The sequence below is a fragment of the Cervus canadensis genome, chromosome 23, assembly GCF_019320065.1.
Source record: "Cervus canadensis isolate Bull #8, Minnesota chromosome 23, ASM1932006v1, whole genome shotgun sequence".
NCBI lineage: Eukaryota > Metazoa > Chordata > Mammalia > Artiodactyla > Cervidae > Cervus > Cervus canadensis.
The window spans coordinates 12,332,806-12,357,915 of NC_057408.1; the positions used below are offsets into that span (position 1 = coordinate 12,332,806).

The 25,110-nt window shown below is 44.6% G+C and overlaps 1 protein-coding gene across 2 annotated transcripts in view; it reads right to left on the reverse strand.

Annotated features, from left to right (window-relative positions):
• ATP8B1 (ATPase phospholipid transporting 8B1) overlaps positions 1 to 23,272 on the reverse strand; it is a 147,719-nt gene extending 124,447 nt beyond the window's left edge. The window contains exons 1-2 of one of the 2 annotated variants that reach the window (XM_043443837.1): positions 23,145 to 23,272; positions 15,112 to 15,190 (exon numbers count right to left, since the gene is read on the reverse strand). The gene's annotated coding sequence lies outside the window, so the exon portion shown is untranslated. The remainder of the gene's footprint in view (positions 1 to 15,111; positions 15,191 to 23,144) is intronic. The other variant, XM_043443838.1, reaches the window with a different exon arrangement.
• Between the last annotated feature and the right edge of the window lie 1,838 nt (positions 23,273 to 25,110).

Below are 25,110 nucleotides of genomic sequence, written 5' to 3' on the forward strand. Positions count from 1 at the left end.
AATCTCATAGAGGAGCCTGGCGGGCTATAGTCCATGGGACTGTCAAGAGTCAGACGCGACCGATCCAATGAGCGCGCACACACACACACACACACACACAGAGAAACATTCATTCAAACACAAAGTCCCAGAAATCCAGAGGTATAGGATGGGAAAAGAAAGGAAAAAAAAAAAAAGGGAACCAGCTTGGTGTCAGCATTGGTGGATTATTGCTTCTCCCCCAAAGGGAGAAGGAGGTAGGTCAAGTGTCACAGCTGTTACAACCTGGAGTTGTTTGGGAAGGGAGATTCCCAAAGCACGAGCAATTCAAAAGCGATTGTTGCTCTGGGGAAGCGTGATGTCATCCGCGCGTGCTGATTCCTGTTCTCTCTGCTCTGTGAAGGGTCCGGCTCCCCAGCACCTCCCTCAGACCCATCTCTGTTTTGGCCACGGCAGCTGCAAAATCTTTTCTGATCTAAGATGTCATGAGCTGTTTTTGGAAAGGAGGGATTTTGTCTCCCTTGTGAACAGATCCAGGGCTGTGTTTGCTTCATTCACTCAGTAGAGACTCGTATGCACAAGCCTGCAGAACTGGGGAGTACAGCTAGTGACCCAGCCCCCACGCTTGCCCTGAAGGATGTGACAAAGTGGGAACTTAGGTTAGGAAACAAGCCACCCTGGCCCAGGAGGGTTAGTGCCTGTAAGAAGGAAAGGCAGGTAGGAAGGCAGGAGGGGCCCCCGACTCACACTGAGAAACCAGAGAAGGCTTCTTGGAGGAGGTGACCTCCAGATGGACCCGGAGGCTGAGCGGGCGGTTCTGTCTCCCCTGAGTCACTCGCTGTTCAGTGGCAGCTGACGTCACGTGACAGCTCTTCACTCCAGACTCACAGAGTGAAATACATAGCAATGAGGTAGCTGAAAAAACAAGGGCCCTCTCTCTTCCTTCCCTTGAAGTCTGCTGGCAGTACTATCTCATTTGTTCTGAAGGAGTCAGAAGCCAGGGTCAAGAATGGGGCCAAGGATGCTGGGTCCAAACATGCCAATGTGGGCACTTTAGAGGTCATGCCCATTGGATTCTTCTGGCCATGGGTGGCAGTGTTTACGACTGTGGGCTTCTCACCCCTCTAAATACAAAAATGTGTGTGTGTGTGTGCACGCTCAGTCACTCAGTCATGTCTGACTGTTTGTGACCCCATGGACTGTAGCCCACCAGTTTTCCTCTATCCATGGGATTTTTCAAGCAATCATACTGGAGTGGGTTGCCATTTCCTTCTCCAGAGGATCTTCCCAACCCAGGGATCAAACCAGGGTCGCCTGCATTGCAAGCAGGTTCTTTAGCACTGCGCCACCTGGGAAGCCATAAATATAAAATATATAAACTTAAATATAAGTATGTTGGGGGCTTCCCCTGGTGGCTCAGTGGTAAAGAATCCACCTGCCAATGAAGGAGACCTGGGTTTGATCCTTGATCCAGGAAGATCCCACATGCCAAGGAGCAACTAAGCCCGTGTACCACAGCTACTGGGCTTGTGCTCTAGAACCCGGAAGCCACAACTACTGAGCCCTCACACTGCAGCTATGGAAGCCAGGCGCCCTGGAGTCCAGGCTCTGCAACAAGAGACACGACGGCAATCAGAAACCCACCGCACCACAGCCAGAGAGCAGCCCCACTCGCTGCAAGCAGACAAAAACTGGTGCAGCAAAGACCCAGCGCAGCCAACACACATAAATAAATAAAAATTTAAAACACACATGCATATCTAAGTATGTTTTCGTAACAGATTTATTGAGATATAATTTTAAAATCATTAAATATAATTTTATATAATTGGCTCATTTAAAGTGTACAGCTTGGGACTCCCCGGGCGCTCCAGTGGTTAAGAATCCGCCTTGCATGGCAGGAACAACGCGTTCCAGCCCTGGTCGGGAACCTGAGGCCCCGCGCGCCACGGAGCATCTAAGCCCGCGTGCCACCCCTACTGAGCCCTCGGCAGGCAGCTAGAGAGTCTGTGTGCCTCAACAGAGATCCCACACGCCCCAGCTAAGACCCAATGCAGCCAAACAAATAAACAATAAAAAAAAAAAGTGTGCAACTTAATGGTTTTTAGCACATTCATAGCGGTGTTCAGCCATCTCCACATTCGATTCTGGAGCATTTTCATCACTTCAAAAAGAAGGCCCTGGGGCTTCCCTGGCAGTCCAGTGGCTGAGACTCCACGCTCCCAACGCGGGTGAAGTGAGTGAAGCTCGCTCAGTCCTGTCCGACTCTCTGTGACCCCACGGACTACACCGTCCATGGAATTCTCCAGGAAGATCTCCAGGAAGCCGTTCCCTTCTCCAGGGGATCTTCCCAGCCCAGGGGTTGTACCCAGGTCTCACACACTGCAGGCGGATTCTTTACGAGCTGAGCCACCAGGAAAGCCCTCACCCCCAATGCAGGGGCCCCCAGTCAGTCTCTGGTTGGGGAACTAGATCCCACATGCCGAAATCAGGGGTTCAAACCCTGCAGCTAAAGATCCCACGTGCATGCCACAGCTAAGACGTAATGCAGCCAGATAGACAAATGAATATTAGAAATCAGTAAGCCCCATGCTCTTTAGCTGCCACCCCCTAATTCTCCCATTTCCCTCAGCCCCTGCAGTCACTAATTTACTTTGTCTCTATGGCTTCTGCCTATTCCTCACATTTCATGTAAGTGGAATCATATACTATGTGGTCTTTGTGACTGGCTGCTCCACTTAGCATAGTGTTTTCAAGGTATGTCTGTGTTAGAGCATGTGCTCTGTTCTTTTTTACGGCCAAGTTACACACACATATCACTTGGCGTGTGTTTCAGATTGTCATCTGGGCTAGCCATCAGTTCTATACGTTAAAAAGGCCACCAATTGATGGATTTGTTCTGTAAACACACAGAAAACGTGAAGCCTAGGGTTGTACATCCCCCCCTCAAAACTTTCCATTTCATCTCCATGTTTCCGTCTCCATCACCACCATGCCAGGCCACCATCATCTGTTTCCTGGACCAGGAAGGGAGCTTTCTAAAAATGAAATGGTAGCCTTCAGCAGTGACCTGCCCACACGCGTGACTTCCTTTGGCCTCAGAATAAAAACAGACTCCTGGGTGTGGTCACAGCCCTCCCCCGCCCAGCGCCTCCCCCACGCCCGTCCCAGGGTGTCCCTGGCTTCTGACTGTCCTGGCCTTCTCTCAAGTCCTCTCAGTCGCTGTGGCCCACCCTTCTCCCCCATCTGGAAGCCTCTGCCTGGAACACTGTTCCATCTCTTCCTCTGGCCAACGTCTATTGATTCTTCAGATCCCAGGCCAGTCGTCCCTTCCAAGAGAAGTCCTTCCTGAGAGTCCCATCCACACCTCTCACCACCTTCATAGCATTCTGTACCTTTCCTTGTTACAGAGCTTGACCAAAAAGGAACTGGACATTTGAGACTGTTTGATTAAGATCTGCCACCCCGCTAGATGGTAAGCTCTTTAAGGGTAGGTGGTTATCTAGTTTTGCCACCCCGGGATCCTTTTTTTTTTTTTTTAATTTATTGCTTATTTAATATTGGCTGCACTGGCTGTTCGCTGCAGTGTGGGCTTTCTCTAGCTGCGGAGAGCAGCGACTACTCTGGTTGGGGTGTGTGGGCTTCTCATTGTGGTGACTTCCCTTATTGTGGAGCACAGGCTTTAGGCACACAAGCTCAGGAGTGTGGTCCAGGAGCTTAGCTGCCTTGCGGCATGTGGGATCTTCCTGGACCAGGGATCAAACCCATGTCCTCTGCATTGGCCGGTGGATTCTTAACCACTGGACCCCCAGGGAAGTCTTGGATGCTCCTATTTAACCGTGGCTGGAGTATAAACACAGAGAGGATGTAGGTACCAATATTCGCAGAGTACCTCCTATAATCAGACACTTTTACAAACACTACCACATGTAATCCTCATAATAATCTGATGTGGCAGGTAGCCATAGCTTCATTTTACCAACGAGATCAGTGAAGCTGAGACAGTATAAATAAATAACTTGCCCAAAGCTGGTAAGTGGAAGGGGAGGATTCTTGAATTCGAAGGCTGCTAAGATCTTTCCACTAATACCAAGCTGTTTCTGGAATCAAAAGCACAAATGCCTGCCACTCCAGTCATTAGAGAGGCCCGTGTTCACAATGAGAATTAAACAGAGAAAATGAGCAACAGGTCAAAAGTTTATGCTCCGAGGAAGGCATAAAACAAGGGTTGCAGAGATCACAGATTTATGTGAGGATCAGGCCTTCAAGCAGAGCTTCCTGATATTTGAGACTCATGAGAAGAACCTCCCCACTTAGTCAGTTTGGTTCTTGTTGGTTTTCTTGAAGTAAAATCTCACATTTCTAAACAGAGACAGAGTGTTTCCTTTGGAATATTTTTTACATTGTTTCTTCTTGGGTGTCAACCTTTCCACTTCAGTCCAGCAAAGTCATCACTGTTTATTTCCTTTGGGTTTTTTTTTTTTTTAATCCTTTTTTGGAAAGACAGTACTTCAACCAGGAAAAAATGGTCACCAGAGCCGTCCCTAGAGGTCAGCTGCTTTTGAGCAGTTGTCACTGGGCGTTTCCCCCTAAAAGCGTCTCTGTCACTCTGAGACAGCCTCAGAGCCCAGGAGCCGATGCTTGGGGGTGACATCAGCCTTCTGGATCTGGTCCAGAAGCCGCTCCTGATCCGGAAGTCTCGTCATCACGGGCGGGTGGCTGCCTTCTTTCTGCCATGCTTGTTGTTGTTTTAGTTTAGTCACTAAGCCGTGTCCGACTCTTTGAGATCCCATGGACTGTAGCCCACCAGCCTCCTCCATCCTTGGGATTTCCCAAGCAAGAATTCTGGAGTGGTTTGCATTTCCTTCTCCAGGGGATCTTCCGGGATCAGAGATTGAACTGCATTGGTAGGCAGATTCTTTACCACTGAGCCACCATGCAAGCCCGCTACCATAGCTAGGTCATTGATAATTCCTTTTCAAACTAGGAATTTCCAGTTAATATTAACTGGGAACAGAATGTCAGGGTCCCTGGCAGGGTCCCTGGCAATAGCTGGTTTTCATATTACAAAGGGCAGCCCATTTAGGACAGTGACCTTTGCCCTACCTAATGGGTGTGCTCTTCTGTAGTCAAAACTGGTGATCCCGTTCATTCCCTCAGAATTAGATTTACTAAAAAAAAAAAAAATGTCTGCTGAAGCTGAAACTCCAATACTTTGGCTACCTGATGAGAACTGACTCCTTATAAAAGACCCTGATGCTGGGAAAGGTTGAAGGCAGGAGGAGAAGGGGATGACAGAGGATGGGATGGTTGGATCCCATCACCAACTTGATGGACATGAGTTTGAGCAAGCCCCAGGAGTTGGTGATGGACAGGGAAGCCTGGTGTGCTGCAGTCCATGGGGTCGCAAAGAGTCGGACAGGACTGAGTGACTGAACTGAAACTGATCCAGACAATGGAATTTCAGGACCGAAATTCTGACACATTCCACAACATGGATTAGCCTTGAGGACAATGTATCAAATAAGATAAGCCAGTGGCAAGAAGACAAATATTGAAAGATTCCACTTACAGAGATTCCCAGAGTCAAATCCATAGAAACAGAAAGCATCATGGTGATTGCCAGGGGCTGAGGGGAGGGGAGGAATGAAAAGCTAGAGTTTAATGGGTAGAGTTTCAGCTGGGGAAGATGAAAGATGTGAAGACGGATGATAGTGATAGTTGCAAAAAACATGTACTTGATGGCACTGTTTTGTTGCTTAGTTGCTCAGTTGTATTGACTCTTTTGCAAACCCAGGGACTGAAGCCCACCAGGTTCCTCTGTGTTTGGAATTTCCTAGCCAAGAATACTGGAGTGGGTTGCCATTTCCTTCTCCAGGGCATCTTCCCAATCCAGGGATTGAGCCTACATCTCCTGCATTGGTAGGTGGATTCTTTACCACTCAGCCACCAGGAAAGCCCTGCACTGAACATTAAATATGGTTAAAATGATACATTTTAATTTCTATATATTTTATCACAATGTAATAACAATGTGTCTGAAGAGCTTTCTCTAAAGTCTCGCCTGTTTTCCTTACAATTGTTCACTAGTTGCACCTCTATGTAGGTGCCACTTATTATCTTGAACCTTGCTACTCAAAGTGTGGTCCCTGGGCCAGCAGCATCAGCTTTATCCCGGACCTTGTTAGAACTAGAGAATCTCAGGCTTGCCCCAGACTTACTGAACTGGAATTTGCATCTAACAAGACCCCCAGGTGCAGCATCGAAACATGTATATTATCTAAGGTGAACAGATCACCAGCCCAGGCTGGATGCATGAGACAAGTGCTCGGGCCTGGTGCACTGGGAAGACCCAGAGGAATCGGGTGGAAAGGGAGGTGGAAGGCGGGATCGGGATGGGGAATACTTGTAAATCCATGGCTGATTCATGTCAATATATGACAAAAACCACTACAATATTGTAAAGTAATTAGCCTCCAACTAATAAAAATAAATAGGAAAAAAAAAAAGACCCCCAGGTGATGGTGTGAAAGTTAATGTTTGAGAAGCAGTGCTCCAGACCAGTGTCACACAAGCTTGACTGCACACTGGAATCACCTGAGGAGCTTTAAAAGCACTGATTTAATTGTTGGGTGTGGCCAGGCATCAGGCATTGCAACCACTCACCAGGTAATTCTAACTGGCAGCCAAGGTTGGGATCTACCAATATGGAAATAGACCGGAGTAACTCCCACACCAATATCCTTAACGTCATCATATTTGCAAAGTCCATTTCACAGGTTCTAGGGTTAGGACACATGGACATCTTTGCGGACCATGATTTTCTCTACCACAGTATAACTATGATTACCAGCCAGTCTCTACATTATCATTTCCATATACAACCATCAACACGCATCAACAAAACTTCCCCCCACTTCTGACCTAGAGTTGAAGCAATTAGAAATGACTGAGTTTAGGGTACCAGAGACCTCCAACAATGAGGGTTTTTCTTCCAAATGCCTCTTTATCGTGTTGATAAAGATGATATTGATATGTTGAGATTGATATGTAACATGTTCCTAAGGCAGGAAAAGATGCAAGATTTGCAAATCTAACTCAAAATGATCTTTACCAGATTTGCCTATATCTTATGAACATTTTCTTTTCTGCAGTACCTCAAAACTTCCCTGGTGACCCAGTGGTTAAGACTCCATGCTCACATTAGGGGGCGTGGAGTCAGTCCCTGGTGAAGTGGGATCCCACATGTCACATGCCAAGGTCAGTTAAAAAATAATTAATTTTTAAAAATAGAAGGTAGTACATCAAGATGTTTTAATGATTTTTAGAATGCTATTAATAAAAATGTAAAAATATACCAAACTTGATTTTTCATCTATTTAGAACAAGAATTAATCACACCTCCAGTTAGAAGAGAGCTATTTACAGAGTATCCTGTCAAGGTTCCTTTTGTCATTTAGTAACAAATCACTGCAATTATTTTTAGAACAAAGTGAAAATGTCCAAGCATGAGAAAATTAATTAATACAAAGCTTTCTTCCCTAGTATAACCAACAATATTAAACTCTAAAAGAGGCTTGATTAAGAATTTAAAGTGATTATGTGATATATTATAAAAGATAAGCACATGCTTACATTTTCTACAAATTTTTTTTAATATTTTGAGTCACAGTTGACAGTGAAAAGGAAAGTGTTAGTCACTCAGCGGTATCCAACTCTGTGCGACCCCATGGACTGTAGCCCACCAGGCTCCTCCATCCACAGGATTCTCCAGGCAAGAATACTGGAGTGGCTTGCCATTTCCTCCTCCAGGGGATCTTCCCAACCCGGAGATCAAACCCAGGTCCCCCTCATTGCAGGTGTATTCTTTACCATCTGAGCCACCAGGGAAGTCCTACACTTGACAAGCTAACTTGAAAATATCACACAGCATCATGAAGTTCCACTAGCATTTGGTGCAACCGTAAGTGACCCAGCACCTGAATTCAGCCACACCGGAACTCCTCCTCTAAACCCTGAATAGTGAAACAAATCCTCTGATCATAGTCTTGGATGTTGTAAGAGTGTCAACATTCTGGAGGAAGACCCCCAAAACTTCTGTGCTTAACTCATAACAAACCAGTAAACAAAACAAAAAAAAACAGCTCCAGGGTGCTGCCCCACTTTGAGCAGCATCATTTTAAAGAGAGTGGTCAGAGACTGCCTTTTGAAAGAGGTGACATTTGAGCAGAAACTTGAAAGGAGTTGGGGAGAGCCAGCCTAGTACATAACTGGGGGAAGAGCAATCTAGACTGAAGAACAGCAAGTGCAAAGTCCCTGAGGCAGAAACATGCTCTGTGTCCTGTAGAAACACCCAAGAGAGCCACAGTAAAGATGGGATGAGGCGATGGGAGATGGAGTTGGATGATCCAGGTGGGAGCCAGATGAACAACGGGCTTTGTGGCCAAGGTAAGAACTTTTGACTTTGCTTAGAGTGTAGAATTTGAGCTGAGGAGTATCATGTTTTGACTAAACAACATAATTAATTCACTCCTGATGTAAATTTTGCAGGGACTCCCAGGATCCCCCTGCACATAGTAATCTTGCAAATGGTCAGGAAGGTCTGAGTGGAAAGGAGAAAGGGAATGCCACAAGCCCCCTTTTCGTAAGCCCCCCAATTTCTCTCCTTTACTTATGGCTTCTCCTTCCCAGCCACAGGGTCGCTTCCTGTCACCACTGAATCTGTCGGCATCTTCTTAGCGCACTCAGGTCTTCCAGCCCTCCTCCATAGCACAGTCTCAAATTAATCACCAAGTTATCACATAGTGAACGGACGTAACCTTTTCTAAATCACTTGGGTCTTCATTTTGAACCCAAATGAGTGCTCTTTGCTTTAAACTAACCCTCCCCTTACCCTTTGCCTCTTAGTGTGAGCATAGGACTAAATTCTGGCCAATGGGGCTTCAGTGGAAGTGATGTGTATAATTTTCAAGTCATGCTTTTGACTGAGCGAGTTAGCAGGACCAGGAGTAGCTAGGTTGGATCGTGAGATTAAAACAACTGCAAGTTGGGGATTTCCCTGGTGGTCCAGTGGTTAAGACTCTGCCTTCCAATGAAGGGGGTGTGGGTTCGGTCCAGGGGGTGTAGCCAAATACAAAAAAAAAACCCCACATATTGAAGACTGCAAAGTAACTAGGTAAGCATTGGGGCCCTACTAGCTTAGACTTTTCTGTGTCAGAGAAATAAACCTCTTATCTGAGAGTGTCTTACCTAGGGCAGTATTGTCTTGGGTCCTCTATGTTACAGCAGATGGACTGATATCCTAACTAATTTCACCATCAAAAGAAGGTAATAAGGCAAGCGGAGGGAACCACGAATGAAGAAACAAAAGTGAAATTTTACTCACTTCATAGTTCAGCTTGAAAGCAATCTTGAATGTTTGGAAGAATGAAATAAATGACTGTAATTCATCCAAAGAAACAAAAAAATTTCTTAAGTGACAAATGCTTTTGCCCTCATTTCCTCTCATGTGAATTGATAGAATAAAATGCAGATCCATGTACAGATACCCAGCTCATGTCAGGGACCTCAACCGTCAGGGTGGACCATGACGATCCCATCCTTTCATCTCTATCTGAGGATAGACTCATGGCCAGTATGTTTCACAGCTGATGGCCACAGGTACTGAGTTCTCCTCTCAGAACGAATGGTCTAAGTCTGTGATGTTTGTTTGTCCTCCAAAGCAGGTGAGCCTTGCGGTTACAGTAGACTTTTCCATAAGGGATCCCTCAACGTTCACATCAGGGCTAAGCTGAAGGTCCGTGTCATGCCCAAGACCTTATCAGGTTGGAGTTTATGTTCCATGTGGCAGGAAAGGCAACGGAGGCTGAGTAATCAGACCTGGCTCTTCACGAGCTGGTTCAATGGCCTGTCTTGTATCTCAGAGCAGCATTGAGCCTCCCTCTCTTTGCTGCCTGTGGCCAGGGTTGGCTATCCGTTTCCAACACTGTCTACTCCAGCTTTCTTAAGTGAAGGATTCTTGAAAGGGTCATTCCTTTCTTAGCTGATGGGTAGAAAGAGCTGCAGGCTCAGGTCTGGCATTTGTTTTTTCTTTTTAAGATTTTTTGACGTGGACCATATTTATAGTCTTTATTGAATTTGTTACAGTATTGCTCCTGTTTTATGTTTTGATTTTTTGTCTGCAAGGCATGTGGGATCTTAGCTCTCCAATTGGGGATCGAACCCACACTCCCTGTTTTGGAAGGCAAAGTTTAACCACTGGACCACCAAGGAATTCCCATGGTGGTGTTGTTTTTAATTCCTTGGACATTTTAGCTATGAAATAGTTAAGACAATTGCAAAGGGTGAGGGGCACCATAACAAATATCCTTGCACTCACTACCCAGGGGAAGGAATAAAATGTTACAAACCATTGTAGGAGCCTTCCCTTTATTCCTTCCTTCCTTTTTGAATTTGGCTTATCCTTAATTTGGAACTTACCATTCCCAGGCATTTCTTTATATTATATTTTAATACATATACTTCTAAACATACATATTTAATACATATACTTCTAATACATATTAAGTATGTTACTTAATATGGTGCATGTGAAACATTTTATAAATAGAGTAAGACTACCTGCATTCTACTCAAGGTTCCTATTCAACCTTGAGTCATCCATTGACTTGACATGGGTAGGTCTGTTTCATTTGTTTTTACTGCCTTGAGAAGGAAAAGGCAACCCACTCCAGTATTCTTGCCTGCAAAATCCCATGAACAGAGAAGCCTGGCAGGATATAGTCCATGGGTTCACCAAGAGTTGGACACGACTTAGCAACTAAACCACCATATAATATATGAATACTGTCTTATATATGACATATATACTACAGTTTGTTTATCCATTCTCCTGCAGATATGCATATAAAACATCTTTAAAAGATAAATGAGTCTCTGAACACCATGTAAACTGTGGCACCTGGAACTGTGTTTCCTAGAGCCGTACCATCTCAGACAGTAGCCATGAGCTGTGTGTAGCCACTGAACACTCGAAACCTGCCAGGTCCAAACTGAGACGTGTCGAAGCTGGGATATACGCCGCAGATACCAAGACATAGTGTGACAGAAGGAAAAGAAAACGTCTCCTTATTAATCACTTGGCTATACTGTTAAATAAGATATATTATTATTATAAATTTCTCCTGTTTCTTTTTGCTTTTTAAAACTGTACTAGAAAATTCAAAATTACATATTTGCCTTGCATGTGGATTTCATGGTATTTCTATCAGTCGGCCATTCTCTAGGCTGTAAGCTTTTGGTGGCCTGGGGCCCAGTTTGTCCCATTCATCCTTATAAAGCCAGTGCTCAGAACAGCAGTGATGCAAAGATGAGCATGGGATAAGCTACTGAATAGATGAATGAACTGATGAATGACCACAGGAGATGATTACTGAAGATGATTACATGGAGACAATTGCTTCCATAATTCCACTTAGTTCAGCCCTTCACCCTCAAGAAGTTTGCAAATGGAATTCATTTAGGAATCACATCTGAACCTCGTTTTGTCTGTCAACTCCTAGGTTGACCGCAGATGGACACAAGACCCTCCCCACACGCAGGTGGGTGGAGGTTGACTGTTGTTCTTGGGGAAGGCCCACCAGCCAAGGCAGCCTAATGCAGCTGTGTCTGTGCTCAAGTCTCTTACTGTTATATGGTGTCCCTGAGCCCAGCTGTGTGTGTGTGAGTGTGCGCACAGGTTGAAGTGGTGGGGAAATGGGTATATTTTCTTCCATCCAGTAAACCAGAGAGAACCATCCATCCCCTGGAGTCTGACATCCTCATTTTTGTTCTCAAGAACACTTCAGTCAAAAATAATAATCTTCCTTTCGCCTACCCTTGACTCATACTCTTTACTTGACTCAACTATTGGCAAGAAGACCAGTTCTTTCTGCTGCCCTTGCATAATTCCAGTGTATTGCCCTGATCCAGTGTATCAGGGCATTCCTGAGCCATGGTGGAATGATTGAAGTTATAAGCACTTGAAAACATGGAGAGTAATGTAGACACCAAGATAACCATGGAAGTGGCTTGTTCCCAAACACTGTTGTATTCTATAGAGAAACCCAGCAGATGAAGAGCCAAAACTTACCAAACAAATGAAGAAATTTTTTAAAAAAAGTTATATATGACTCTACGCACTATTTAAAGAGTGCATGCTCCTTGGGCATTTTAAACACAATTGCACTACTTTAGAAGTTGCTTCAGATTTCTTCAGGGACCTTTGACTGCATAGGATTGGGGTGGAGGCTATGTCCCTGTTTGGCCCAGGGTGAGTGGTGTGGGTAGCTTCTTTTACCAGGGTAAGTGATAAAGAAAAAGGTGGACTTGTGTTTTTTTATCCAAGTCCAAGGAGCATCTTTATGGGTGTGGGGCAGGAAAAGAAGCAGATAAACCTTTTTCTCCTCCCTGAATCCACAAGGAAGAAGAGGGAACCACAGTTTTGGAGGCCTGGCCCAAATCTAGGAAAAAAAGGTCTCCCTGAGAAAGAAAATTACAAGTTCAAAGGCTGGGACACTTCTCAGGGTGACCGACAGCATATTACTCCATTTCTTTCACTTCAGTGAACTCAATCATGAAAACAGTGAGGGCATAAAATGTTTCATGTTGACGATCACTTAAGAAATTCAGGCAATGCCCTGGCAGTCCGGTGCTTCGGACTTGGCACTTTTACTGCCGGAGGCCTGGGTTCAATCCCTGGTTGGGGAACTGAGATCCTGCAAGCCAACAGTGAGCACCGTCCGCCCGCCACATCCAGCCGCTCACTCTGCTGCACTCCAGGGGCCCCTGGTTCCGCGTCAGTGTAATGAGAGGGTCACCCCAGCTGCGGGACAGGCAGGAGGCTGTCTAATGTCACCAGTCCCCTCCGGAGCGGCGGCAAAAGGCACTCTGCTCTGAGCCCAGAGCCAACCTCTGAATCCTGGTCAACGCTGTGGTCTAGGAAGCCACCAGTAGTCTCTGAGCCCAGAGCCAGCCTCTGAATCCTGGTCAACGCTGTGGTCTAGGAAGCCACCAGTGGTCTCTGAGCCCAGAGCCAGCCTCTGAATCCTGGTCAACGCTATGGTCTAGGAAGCCACCAGTGGTCTCTGAGCCCAGAGCCAACCTCTGAATCCTGGTCAGCGCTGTGGTCTAGGAAGCCACCTGAATCCTGGTCAGCGCTGTGGTCTAGGAAGCCACCAGTGGTCGCTGAGCAGTCACAAAATTTCCACTTTGCGTGAAATAAGCTCAGAATCTTCTTTGACAAAGCAAAAGGGAAGCCTATTGAATGGGAGAAAACATTTGCAAATCATACGACTGATAAAGGGTCGATATCCAAACTATGCAAGCAGCTTATACAACTCAGTTTTAATAAAGGCAAACAACTTGACTTAAAAAAATGGGCAGGAGACCTGAATTTGAGATTTTTCTAAAGAAGGTGTGCAGATGGCTAACAGCACGTGCAAAGACGGTCAACATTGCTAATCAGAGAAATCAAACCAAAACCACAATGAGATATCACCTCACACCTGTCAGAACGGCTGCCGTTAAAAAGTCTAGAAATAACAAAAGGAGAGGATGTTGGAAAAAGGGAACCCTAGCGCACTGTTGGTGGGAATGTAAGTTGGTGCAGCCACTATGGAAAACAAAATGGAGATTCCTCAAAAAACTAAAACTAGAACGACCATAGGATCCAGCAGTCCCACTCTCGGGCATGTCACCAAAGAAAACAAAAACACTAATTCAAAAAGATACATGCCCCGCAATGTTCACAGCAGCCTTGGTTTTTTTTTTTTCTTACCATTATTAATAATAGCCACTATATGTAATCAACATGGGTGTCCATCAACAAATAAATAGATAAGGAAGATGTGGTATATTTAGCCAGTAGAATATTACTTAACCATAAAAAGAATGAAATTTTGCCATTTGTAACAACATGAATGGACCTTGAGGATATTATGCTTGGAGAAATGTCAGACAGAGAAAGATAAATACTGTAAGTTATGAAACAAGCGGAACTAAAACACAGAGCCAACAAATAAATAAAACAGAAAGAGACTCATAGGTATAAAGAACAAACTAGTGGGCAGAGGGAAGAGAAGAGGGACAAAGCAGGCGTAGGAGATCAAGAGGTTCACTCCGGGATTTCCCCGGCAGTCCAGGGGTTAGCAGTCCCTGCTCCCACTGAAGGGTGTCTTAGTTCCTAACCAGGAACTAAGACTTCTGCATGCCACATGGCCAAACATATAAGTATACATAAAATCAAACCAAGCAACGGGCTAGTCTGCAGATTAAAAAAGAGAGACAGAGAAGTATAAACTGCTATGTATAAAATAAGGTACAAGGATATATTGCCCAGAGCAGGGGATATGGCCAATATTTTATAACAACTTTAAAGGGAGTACAAGCTATAAAAATACTGAATCACCATTGCCTACCTGAAACTGATACTGTAAATCAACTATACTTCAATTTAGAAAAAGAAAGATTAACAGACATTTCATTTCAAAGCATATACAATGACAAAGCATGCAAAGAAATGTTCAGCATCATTAGCCATGATGGAAATGCAAATTAAAGCCCTCACGAGATACCAGAACACACCTATCAGAATGAGTAAAAAATCTGTGATAAGACAAAATGCTGGCAAGGATATGGAATCATTGGCTCTCTCATGAATGTTGCTGCTGCTAAGTCACTTCAGCCGTGTCCAACCCTGTGCGACCCCATAGACGGCAGCCCACCAGGCTCGCCCGTCCCTGGGATTCTCTAGGCAAGAACACTGGAGTGGGTTGCCACTTCCTTCTCCAATGCAGGAAATTGCTAGTGGGAATATAAAATGCTGCAGCCTGTCTAGAAAACAGTTTTTCAGTTTCCTAGAAAACGAAACAAGCGTTTACCATATGATTCAGCACCTGCACTCTTCGGCATTTACTCCGAGAAACAAACCTTACGTTCATGCAAACCTGTACACAAATGTTCACAGCAGCTTTGTTCACAACAGCCTCAAACTGGAAACCCAGATGTTCAGCAGGTGACTGGTTAAACCACCTGTAGTGTATCCATGTCTCGGAACACCATCCAGCAATAACAGGGAACAGACTCCTGACTCGCCACAACCGGGATGGACCTCAGGCGGAAAAAAGCCAATCACAAAGGTTCCACACTGTCCAATTTCATTTATGTAGCATTCCTGAAATAACAAAATTACAGGTAGGGAAAACCGACTAGTGGTTGCCAGGGCTGAGGTTAGGACTGGGAAGATATGAAAGGCAACACAAGGCCGCCTGGGGGTGATGGAACAGCTCCGGATCTTAATTATGCTGCTGGTTATGTGAGGGCAGACGTGTGACAAAATTGCATCAGATGCCTCCTACCCACGCACGCACACACACACAACATACACACTTGTGCGTGCCTGCTCAGTCGCTTCAGTCGTGGCCCACTATTTGCGACCCCATGGACTCTAGCCCGCCAGGCTCCTCTGTCTATAGGGATTCTCCAGGCAAGAATACTGGAGTGGGTTGCCATTTTCTTCTCCAGGGATCTTCCCGACCCAGGGATCGAACCCGCATCTCTTACATCTCCTGCATTGGCAGGCGGGTTCTGTAGCACTAGTCCATACACATGAGTGCTTGTAAAATTAGTGAAATCTGAATAAGCCCTCTGGATCCTCTCAACATCGGTTTCCTGGCTTTGATACTGTCCTATAACATTCCTTCTTTTTTTTTTTTTTTTTTTTGCTAAGCTGCTCTGTGAGCCATGGGGAATCCTAGTGTCCCCACCAGGATCACCCACAGTGGAAGCTGAGTCTGAACCACTGGACCGCCAGGGAAGAACTGACGCTGTACCATAGATTTTACCCCTAGAGGAGGCTGGGCATGGGGTACAGCTGACTTAACCTGCATTTTTTTTTTCTCCTGCAACTTCTTGTGATCCTATACATATTTCAAAATAAAAAGTCAAAACTGCAGTTGGGTGTAAAACAATTTTTTAAATTTAAAATTGCCTCAGGATAGACGCATTTATCAGAGAAGGCAATGGCACCCCACTCCAGTACTCTTGTCTGGAAAATCCCATGGACGGAGGAGCCTGGTGGGCTGCAGTCCATGGGGTCGCTGAGTCTATGGGGTCGCACAGAGTTGGACACAACTGAAGTGACTTAGCAGCAGCAGCAGCAGACACATTTATAGCACTAACATTTTACATATATACTAATTTGCTTCAGTAAGTATTATCGTTGTTGTTTAGTCACTAAGTTGTGTCCGATTCTTTCGTGGGCCTCATGGATTGCAGTCCACCAGGCTCCTCTGTCCAAGGGATTCTCCAGGCAAGAATACTGGAGTGGGTTGCCATTTCCTTCTCCAGGGGATCTTCCCGACCCAGGGATGGAACCCAGGTCTCCTGCACTGGCAGGTGGGTTCTCCATCTCTGAGCCACCTCGAAAACATCTTCGGTAAGCGTGTCTCCTTGTAAATCTATCCCGCCTTTTCTTTTCCTGTGGTCTGTTCTGCCAAATGTAGCCTCAGACATTTGGTATGATCCTTGTAGACTGTTGTATGATTTTCTAGATTTTTGCTAGATGGATCTAGATGTGATATGTGGGCAGTCAACTGGATCAACTGGGTTGAACACTGTGGTTACTTTTGTAAACATCTCATGGGAAATCTTGTTGCAGCATAAATAGATTCTGTGATTCCACATAGGAGGAGTGAGCTTGCTCAGCCTTGTGGAGGTCACAGGGTTATGAGTATCTTTCAAGACTCTCGCTTCCTGAACTCAACCTTTATTGTGCTCTCCATGTTTGCCGATACATCTGATACCCTTGAGGTGTGTCTTTAAAATAATGTGACTTTTTAAAAGTACATAATCCTATGCTGATCTCCTGTTAGGTGCAAGCTGTATTGCGTGTATTATTTACAACTCACACTAATCCAGAGAAAACACATGTTTTCTAATTTTCCTTAAGATGTAGACATGAGAAGCTGTTTGTCTGAAATCATTCTTGGATAGCATTCCAGTAATGCAGTTCCTGCTCACAGCACTGTTGAAACTCTCCTTCGGGGCTTTATTTTTATTTATGTTTTGACTCTGTGGCATATTCTTTTTTTAATTGATCTCAATTGTGGAGATTGTTCATCTTTTTAGTTTGGAATTTAGTTATCTACCTACCTATCCATCCATATTTATTTTTCATCAAAAGCAATTCAGCACAAAGTAAAACACCAAGGCATTATTTTTTCACTTGCCAGGTTAGAAAAATTTATCTCTGGTACCAGTAAGGATGCTGAGGAAAAGGAAATCTCTGCTTGCTGGGTGTGTTTTGCTACAATATTTTGGAAATCAGTTTGGCAGTGTATGTGTCCAAAGCTTTCAAAATGGTTCACTCCTTTTCATGAAGGATTTCACTTCCGGGCATGTATGCTTCCCAGGTGGAGGTAGTGGTAAAAACAGGTTGGACAATACAGGAGACGTAAGAGACACAGATTCCATCTCTGGGTCGGGAAGAGCCCCTGGAGGTGGGCATAGCTACCCACTCCAGTATCCTTGTCTGGAGAATCCCCATGGGCAGAGGAGCCTGGCGGGATACAGTTCATAATGTCGCAGAGAGTCGGACAGGACTGAAGCAACTTAGCACGCGCATGATACGTTTTACAATTTATCCAAAGTGATGTTCACTGCAGTTCATATGAAATAGAGGGAAATAAAAACCCAGTCCATTGCCAACAGAACGTGTTCCAACCCCCAATTTACTGGAATGGTACTCTTTTTGGACCACACTGCATGGCTTGCAGGATCGCAGCTCCCCAAGCAAGGATCAAACGTGGGCCCTAAAGGGTCAGAGCATGTGTCATGCTCAGACTGCAGCCTGCCAGGCTCCTGTTCACGGGATTTCCCCAGTGGTTTGCCATTTCCTCCTCCAGGGGATTTTCCCAGCAGGGGAATGAACCCACATCTCCTGCATTGACAGGCAGATTCTTTACTTCTGAGCCCCAGGGAAGCCCAGAGATGAGGGCAGAGAATCCTAACCTCGAGGCCACCAGGGAACCCCCTGCAGTGTTAACGCATCTTCTCTCCCAGGGAGTCATGGTGGGGTGATCACAGGAAGAAATTAAGCCATGCTGCCAACCGCAGCTAGAGGTGGTTGGGGAAAGTCACCACCCCTACTGTGCAGCAAGTGTTATAGAGTTCCAGCTGATATCATTTGCATCTCAGAGTGCAAGGTATTTTAGCTGACTTCTATTTTGCGTGTGTAAAGGGCCCAGCACACATCCTGCAGTGAGAGTCCAATACATTCAGATTTTGAACACGTGTATCATAAATGCAGACCTTCCAGGACTATTCTGATGTAAACAGCTATTTAGATAGGTATATTATCACATGCTCATTTGCAAATCAATCTCATTCAAAGGCTTTTCTGCAGCGCCTTTGGTAATGTTTGCCTTTCTTTCTCTTCCTCCACCCCCTTGCTACCAGTGAGTTCATCCTCCTTATTCATTCTGCCCTTTTCATACAAAACGACTGTGTTCTTCAAAGATGCCAATACTGGGAAAGACAAAAGCAGAGGAACTATTGCATTCTAAAGGAAACCAAATGCATTTAATGACCCTGCACTGGACTCCATACAAAAAAAAAACCCTAAAATTGCTGTCGAGGACATTTCCGATACAATTGGTGCGATCAGGAGATCCACAAATAACAACTATATTGTGTCAATGTTAAAATTTTGATTTTGGTAATTGTACTATGATAATGTATATTCTTAGGAAGTAAACATATTTAATCTTTCAGGATTAAAGGCTGTGATGTCTACAACTTTGTTTTAAATGTTCAGAAAAATATGTATAACATGTAGTATCTGTGTTATGTATAATATAGATAAAACAAATGAGGCAAATGCTTTCCATAGATTAGACTGACTAAAGATACTGGATAAGGTTTTTAAAATGCAGCCTATAAAATACCGATTTATGTAGAACCATGCTGTGAAATCCTGCTCAGTTAAACCAGCGTCCTTAGCAGTATTGAAAGAAAGAAGACATCTTCATCACTTCCTTAGCAATTGCCCACAGAGCTCTTCTATGGCTGGCTCATGGCTGCCTTTTCAGACATTCTAGATGTCCAGAGAGGTCTCCCAGTAAGATATCCAGCTGTGTGTGGTAGAAAGCACTGAAGTTCAATACACTTTGGCTAATGATAGTGATTAGCCTTTCCATCCTAAAGGAAATCAGTCCTGAATATTCATTGGAAGGACTGATGCTGAAGCTCCAATATTTTGGCCACCTGATGCGAAGAACTGACTCATTTGAAAAGACCCTGATGCTGGGAAAGATTGAAGGCGGGACGAGAAGGGGACGACAGAGGATAAGATGGTTGGATGGCATCACTGACTCGATGAAAATAAGTTTGAGTAAACTCCAGGAGTTGGAGATGGACAGGGAGGCCTGGCATGCTGCAGTCCATGGGGTTGCAAAGAGTCAGACATGATTGAGTGACTGAACTGAACTGAATGGTAGTGATATTTGCAAATAATAAAAGAGGTTTGGGTTGATGAATTCATTGTCAAGATTATATCTGGGGCTTCCGTGGTGGCTCAGTGGCAGAGAATCCTCCTGCCGATGCAGGAGACACAGGATTGATCCTTGATCCGGGAGGATCTGACATGCCTTGGAGGAGTAGCCCCTACTCACCACAACTAGAGAAAAGCTCTCATAGCAGTAAAGACCCAGCACAGCCAAAAATAATTTTTAAAAAAAATTACATTTGATAGCAGTGTCTTGCTAGCAGTGTTTCTGCTTTGCAAATCTAGTTTATAGTTTTGAGGTACAGTTTAAGGCTCTTTATCCATCAAAGGAACGTTAGAAGATATCATGGTCCTTATGAAGGCAATCATTAATACCTTCTTTTTGCCCAGGAGCTTATACATTTCAAAGCAATGATACATCCGTGTTAGCCATGTTTCCATTTTCCCTGCATGCAGATTCATAGTCTCCTTCTCAGCTGAAGGAAAGAACTGCAGTCAGGGTTATAGTTTAAACTGATGGCACATTTCCTGATGCCCAGCCCAGTTCTGTTTACTAGGCTGGGCAATCTCTTCTATTGTTAGAACAGTAGAGCCATATAAACATTAACTACAATGGTTTTTTTCCCCTTATTCCAAAAAGAAAAAAAACTCTGAAAGAAAATCATTCTCACTAGGTATCATGTTCTTTAGGTGATCCATAGCTTAAAATATGCATGAGATCATATGCACTTATATTTGCCTGAAGAAATTCTGGGAGAATACACTTGAAACTGATCAAACAAATCAGTGACCTGCAAGGGCTTGAAGATGAAAACTGGACCCCACAAAAGTTGGTTTCTTTTCTCAGATGGCTTTAATTTTATTTTTAAATTTTTTTTCTGAAAAAGTTTTTGCCGTAAAGTATTTCAAATTCATGAACCATGTGTATTTATTATTGAGAAGAAAAAAATCCACTGCTATCTGATGAGCTCAAAGAAGCAACCTTGACTTTCAACTGTGTAACTGTAGTTCTCTGCCCCTGACTACTTCTTTTGTTACATCCATCAAGCAGGTGTTGTCAGTAACAGATGGCAAAGAATAAGTTGACTTTTATGAGGCTAACTGCATGTAAAGTACAGCTGCCCTCCCCACTGTTCTTTGGCAATCTTCTGTCCAAAGGTAAACATAATACATTGAAAATGAAGTCTGTGGCTTTGTTCAAGAGAAGCAGCATCATATGAACTCTTCTTAATGCCAAATGGATTTTTTTCAACTCTGATTTTTCAAAAATCACATGAAAGAAAATTGCAGTCTTTTTCCTTTAAAAAAAACTTTTGTTATATTCTTTTTCTAATGGCAAAAAGACGATTAAATGCATTATTGTAGAAACTTAGGAAATTCACAAATATTAAAGAGGAAAGTTCACTAAGTCAGAATTTCACAGGGCTGAAGTTAACCTTTTATAACAGGAACCCATTTACAAGGCAGGGAATGAATTTCAATCTTTGTTGTGATAAGATAATTTTTTCACATAAGATGTGATACTGAAGACTAAACTACCGCATGATCCAGCAATTCCACATCTGGGTATTTTCCCAAAGAAAACAAAAACATTAATATGAGAAGATATAGGCGCCTTCATAGTATTGCAGCATTACTTACAATAGCCAAGATATGGAAGCTATCTAAGTGTCCACCAACAGATGACTGGATAAAGAAAACGTGAATATATCTACAATGGAAATTTTTCAGCCGTGAAAAAGAACAAACTAGTGCCATTTGTAGCAACATGGATGGACCTCAAGAGCATCATGCCAACTGAAATAAGACAGAGAAAAGATAAATACCACATGAGCTCACTTACGCATGAAATCTTTAGAAAAACGACGACAACAAAAAAGCTCATAGAAGCAGAGGACAGATTGGTGGATGCCAGAGACAGAGAACCGGGGAAATGGGCAAAGCTTGTGAAAGGATCAAAAGGCACAAACTTTCAGATACTAATAAGTCATGAGAGTGTAATCTACAGCCTGGTGACTACAGTTAGTAATACTGAATTGCATATTTGAAAGTTGCTAAGAGTCGATTTTGAAAATTCTCATCCCAGGAAAACAATTCTAGCCATGTGTGATGCGTGGTACGAGCTAAGACTTATCGTGGTCTGGGCCCCAGTGGCTCAGCAGTTAACAAATCCCCCTGCAATGTAGGAGACACAGGAGACGTGGGTTTGATCCCCGGGTCAGGAAGACGCCCTGGAAGAGGGCATGGCAACCCACGCCATATCCTTGCCTGGGAAATTCCATGGACAGAGGAGCCTGGTGGGCTCCAGTCCACAACCTGCAAAGACTCAGACGCGGCTGAAGCACCCTGAGCCCTGCACCGCACTGCGGTCATCGTTCCACAAAATACGCAAATGTCAAATCATGGTTTTACACGTGAAACTAATAATGTTGTTTCTCCACGGTACCTAAAAAAAATCTCGTGTATAGAAAACACAAAAGTTATTTTTACCCCTTATGGAGTGAGGGGGCAGTCTCTGTACCTTCTGGGGGGCTGTAGTGTGGTCTGAGTTCCCCTTCTCAGCAATGAGTGTTTCAGAAACATGAACACCGGCAACAAACACAACAGCAACAGTGGTGAGAATATGAGGAGCAACGATGTGCCTTCCCAGGTGGCCTGGTGGTTAAGGCTTCGCCTTCCAATGCAAAGGCTGTGGGTTCAACCCCTGGTCATGGAGCAAAGATCTCACACATGCCTGTGCTCAGCTGTTCAGTCAGGTCAGACTCTCTGTGACCCCATGGACTGTAGCCCACCAGGCTCCTCTGTCCATGGAATTCTCCAGACAAGAATACTGGAGTGGGTTGCCATGCCCTCCTCCAAGCGATCTTCCTGACCCAAGCATCAAACCTCCATCTCCTGCATTGGCAGGCAGATTCTTTACTGCTGAGCCAAGATCTCACCAACCAAAAAACCAGAGCATAAACAACAGAGGCAATATTGTAACAAATTCAATAACGACTTTAAAAATGATCCACATGAAAAAAAAAATCTTAAAAAAAAAAAGGAAAGAAACAATTATGACCACTTAGAGCTCACTTACCCTGTTCCAGGCACTAAATTTAAAAGAAAAAGTGCTTTTTTTTCCTGCCTAAGTCATAAGAATCACCCTCTCAAAGCAAAAACAAAGGCCACCAACTATCTCTGGGTAATGAGTTACTTTACGAGGGTTATCATACAAGATGGGCTTCCCTGGTGGCTCAGACTGTTAAGAATCTGCCTGCAATGCGGAGACCGGGGTTCGATATCTGGGTCGGGAAGATCCCCTGGAGAAGGGAAAGGCTACCCGCTCCAGTCTTCTGGCCTGGAGAATCCCATGGACAGGGGAGCCTGGTGGGCTACAGTCCGTGGGGTCACAGAGATTCCGAGTTAGATGCAGCTGAGGGACTAACACACACACACCATACAAGATACCACCTACTAGAGGGCGAAGGCAATGGCAACCCACTCCAGTGTTCTTTCCTGGAGAATCCCAGGGACGGGGCAGCCTGGTGGGCTGCCGTCTATGGGGTCGCATAGAGTCGGACACAACTGAAGTGACTTAGCAGCAGCAGCAGAGGGCTTAAACAACAGAGACTTCTCTCACCGTTCTGAAGGCCACACGTCTGACAAGATGGCGTCCACAGGTTTGTCTCCCCGAGGCCTCTGGCTTTCGGGCTTGCAGGCAGCACCCACTCCGGGTGTCCTCACCTGGCCTGTCCTCCCCGGCACCCGCCTCTTTCTATAAGGACAGCAGTTCTGCTGGAGTCGAACTTCACCCAGAACATTAATTCCAGAACGTTAACCTTAATTACCTCCTTAAAGGCCCCGCCTCCAAATGCAGTCGAATCTGGGCTTAGGGCTTCCACGTGTGAATCTGGGTGGAGACACAACCCAGCCCATAGCAGCTAACACACTCCTGCACTTTCTCTCTACCCCTCGGGCCCCCACCAGAGCTCAGTAAACCTCTGGCCCGCGCAGGGTCTCGGCAGAGGTGTTGGCTATCTCTGCTGATTGCTTCCCTGCGAGGGCTGCAGACCGGGGTTGGGGCAGGCCGGCCTGGAGGTTTACATCTCAACAGCAGCAGCGGCGGCGGCATGAGTTCATATGTGGTGAGACCTGTTCCGTTTTTTATATGGATGGTTTTCTTTGATTTTAACAGTAAACCCTACGAAACACTATTAGTATCTCCAATTTATAGTTATGTAAGGGAAACACAGAGAAGTTGAATAATTTACCCGAAGTCATCCAGCTTGAATGTTAACTTTACAAAAAGAAGCAGAGAAAAATATGAGCGAAAGAGAGAGAGAAAGACTGGTCGATTGATGGAGAAGATCCACAAACCAGAGAAAGAAAAAGATTCACAAACCAGGAAAGGCAAGAATTCAGGCAAGCAGAGAGAGAAAGCAATAGCTAGATGGACATGTGGACTTTCTCCGTGGCTCAGTGGTAAAGAGCCTGCGTGCAATGCAGGGGACGCAGGTCTGCACCCTGGGTTGGGAAGCTCCCCTGGAGAAAGGAAATGGCAAGCCACTCCAGTGTTCTTGCCTGAGAAATCCCATGGACACAGGAGCCTGGTGGGCTACAGTCCATGGAGTCTCAAAGAGCCGGACATGACTCAGCACGCACAGGAACACAACAACAACCAAGAAAGACATAACTCTGCCCCCATAGGACTTGCAATATATCAGAGGAGGCAAACATTAAACGAGTAATTACAACGAAGAGTGGGTGGGAGAGGGAGAATCTCCAGTCAGCAGCGCAGCAGAGGCAGAGGCCCAGGGCAGAGGGACAGAGTTTGCGGGAAGGCTCTTTGTTTAATTTTTATGTTTTAATGTAAGTATAGTTGATTTACAGTGTTGTGTTAGCATCTGGTACACAGCAAAGTGATTCAGTTACACGTAATGTGTGTGAGTGCTCATCGTGTCCAACTCTTCATGACCCCATGGACTGTAGCCTACCAGGCTCCTCTGGCCATGGGATTTTTCAAGCAAGAATACTGGAGTGGGCTGCTATTCCCTTCTCCAGGGGATCTTCCCAACCCTGGGATCAAACACAGGGTTCCTACATCTCCTGCATTGCAGACAGATTCTTTTCACTGCGCCCCCTGGGAAGCCCCGGTTACACACATGTAACAAACCAAAACAAAGCCATTGTGAATGCTATATACATATGTATTATTTTTCATATTCTTTTCCATTATAGCATATTATAAGATAATGAATACAGTTCCCAGTGCTATACAGTAGGACCTTGTTGATTATCTGCTTTATATATACTGATTTATATCCACTAATCCCAAACTCCTCATTTATCCCTCTCCTACACCTTTTCCCCTGGGTCACCCTAAGTTTGTTTGCTATGTCTGTGAATCTGTTTCTATTTTATTAATAAGTTCATTTGTATTATTTTTTTAGATTCCACATATAAGTGACATCATATGATATTTGTCTTTGGCTTACTTCACTTCCACAAATAGATGGGGAAACAATGGAAACAGTGACAGACTTTATTTCTGGGGGCTCCAAAATCACTGCAGATGGTGACTGCAGCCATGAAATTAAAAGACGCTT